The sequence below is a fragment of the Arachis ipaensis genome, chromosome B07 (assembly GCF_000816755.2).
Source record: "Arachis ipaensis cultivar K30076 chromosome B07, Araip1.1, whole genome shotgun sequence".
Lineage (NCBI taxonomy): Eukaryota > Viridiplantae > Streptophyta > Magnoliopsida > Fabales > Fabaceae > Arachis > Arachis ipaensis.
The window spans coordinates 106,487,821-106,491,068 of record NC_029791.2 but is presented as its reverse complement, the minus strand read 5'-3'; positions in this window follow the sequence as shown (position 1 = coordinate 106,491,068).

Here is a 3,248-nt window from a genome sequence, read left to right as displayed (position 1 = left end):
TCATTAGAGATGGCAGACAATTCAAGAAAACAGGCTTATGGACAAGTAGAGGACGTGTTAGTAAAGGTTAAAGGCCTTTACATCCCTGCTGATTTCATAGTCTTGGATACTGGGAAGAAAGAGGATGAATTCATCATCCTTGGAAGATCCTTCCTAGCCACAGCAAGAGCTGTAATTGATGTTGACAGAGGTGAACTAGTCCTTCAATTGAATGAGGACTCCCTTGAGTTTAAAACTCAAGGACATCCTTCTGTAAACATGGAAAGGAAGCATGAAAAGCTTCTCTCAAAACAGAGTCAACCAGAGCCCCCACAAACTCTAAGTTTGGTGTTGGGAGGCCACAACCAAACTCTAAGTTTGGTGTTGAACTTCCATATCTAAACCCTAAGTTTGGTGTTGGGAAGTCTCAACAATGCTCTGAACATCTGTGAGGCTCCATGAGAGCCCACTGTCAAGCTATTGACATTAAAGAAGCGCTTGTTGGGAGGCAACCCAATTTTTATTTAATTATATTTTTATTAGTTATATGTCTGTGTAGGTACATGATCATGTAGAGTCACAAAATAAATAAAAAAATTGAAAACGGAATCAAAAACAGCAGAAGAAAAATCACACCCTAGAGGAAGACCTTACTGGCGTTTAAACGCCAGTAAGATGCATCTGGCTGGCATTCAACGCCAGAACAGAGCATGGTTCTGGCGCTGAACGCCCAAAATGGGCAGCATCTGGGCGTTTGAACGCCAGAATTGCACCCTGGAGAAGAGCTGGCGCTGAACGCCCAGAACAAGCATGGTTCTGGTGTTCAACGCCAGAAATAGGCAACAAATGGGCGTTCAACGCCCAGAACAAGCACCAATCTGGTGCTGAACACCCAGAGTTGTGTGCAAGGGCATTTTGCATGCCTAATTTGGTGCAAGGTTGTAAATCCTTGAACACCTCAGGATTTGTGGACCCCACAGGATCACCTCAGGATCTGGGGACCCCAAAGGATCCCCACCTACCTCCACTCACTTCTTCTCACCCCTCTTTCACACCATCCCATAAACACTCTTCCCCAAATCTCTTCACCAATCACCTCAATCTCTCTTCCCTATCACTACTTTACCACTCATATCCATACACCCCACCTACCTTAAAAATTCAAAATCTCTTTCCCACCCAATCCCACCCATATGACCAAATACACACATCCCTCCATCTCCTCCATATCTTCTTCTTCTTCATCTATTCTTTCTTCTCTTGCTCAAGGGCAAGCAATATTCTAAGTTTGGTGTGGTAAAAGCATAAGTTTTTGTTTTTCCATTACCATAAATGGCACCTAAGGCCAGAGAAACCTCAAGAAGAGGAAAGGGAAGACAATTGCTTCCACCTCTGAGCCATGGGAGATGGAAAGATTCATCTCACAAGCCCATCACTAAGAAAAGGATGGAGCAAACAAGAGAGTACATTCATGGATCTCAACAGTCACATGAAGAAGCTCATCATTAAGAAACCCCTGAGGTACCTCAAGGGATGCACTTTCCTCCACGATAAGGAGACATGTTATTTGATAATCTGAAAAATCATAAAAAATGATTCTTGAAGCAAGAAAAAGCAGCAAAGAACAAAGATTGCAGAAAAAAAAAAAGAAAAAAATAGGCGAAAAAAAATAGAAAGAAAAAGAAAAAGCAAGCAGAAAAAGCCAAAAGCTCTTAAAACCAAGAGGCAAGAGCAAAAAGCCAATAACTTTTAAAACCAAAAGGCAAGGGCAAATAAAAAGGATCCCAAGGCTTTGAGCATCAGTGGATAGGAGGGCCTAAAGGAATAAAATCCTAGTCTAAGCGGCTAAACAAAGCTGTCCCTAACCATGTGCTTGTGGCGTGAAGGTGTCAAGTGAAAACTTGAGACTGAGCGGTTAAAGTCAAGGTCCAAAGCAAAAAAAAAAGAGTGTGCTTAAGAACCCTGGACACCTCTAATTGGGGACTTTAGCAAAGCTGAGTCACAATCTGAAAAGTTTCACCCAATTATGTGTCTGTGGCATTTTTGTATCCGGTGGTAATACTGGAAAACAAAGTGCTTAGGGCCACGGCCAAGACTCATAAAATAGTTGTGTTCAAGAATCATCATACTGAACTAGGAGAATCAATAACACTATCTGAACTCTGAGTTTCTATAGAAGCCAATCATTCTGAACTTCAATGGATAAAGTGAGATGCCAAAACTATTCAAGAGGCAAAAAGCTACAAGTCCCGCTCATCTGATTGGAGCTATGTTTCATTGATAGTTTGGAATTTATAGTATATTATCTTCTTTTTATCCTAATTGATTTTCAGTTGCTTGGGGACAAGCAACAATTTAAGTTTGGTGTTGTGATGAGCGGATAATTTATATGCTTTTTCGCATTGTTTTTAGTATGTTTTTAGTAGAATCTAGTTACTTTTAGGGATATTTTCATTAGTTTTTATGTTAAATTCACATTTCTGGACTTCACTATGAGTTTGTATATTTTTCTGTGATTTCAGGTATTTTCTGGCTGAAATTGAGGGACTTGAGCAAAATTCATATTCAGAGGTTGAAGAAGGACTGCTGATGCTGTTGGATTCTGACCTCCCTGCACTCAAAGTGGATTTTCTAGAGCTACAGAACTTAAAATGGCGCGCTTCCAATTGCGTTGGAAAGTAGACATCCAGGGCTTTCCAGCAATATATAATAGTTCATACTTTGGCTGGGTTTAGATGACATAAAAGGGCGTTGAACGCCAGTTCTACGCTGCTGTCTGGAGTTAAACGCCAGAAACAAGTCACAAACCAGAGTTGAACGCCAGAAATACGTTACAACCTGGCGTTCAACTCCAGAAAGAGCCTCTGCATGTGTAACATTTAAGCTCAGCCCAAGCACACACCAAGTGGGCCCCGGAAGTGGATTTATGCATCAATTACTTACTTCTGTAAACCCTAGTAACTAGTTTAGTATAAATAGGACTTTTTACTATTGTATTAGACATCTTATGATCTTCGGAAAATCTTTGATCACGTTTTGGGGGCTGGCCATTCGGCCATGCCTGAACTTTTCACTTATGTATTTTCTCTGGTAGAGTTTCTACACTCCATAGATTAAGGTGTGGAGCTCTGCTGTTCCTCAAAGATTTATGCAAAGTACTACTATTTTTCTATTCAATTCAACTTATTCCGCTTCTAAGATATTCATTCGCACTTCAACATGAATGTGATGAACGTGACAATCATCATCATTCCCCCACGAACGCGTGC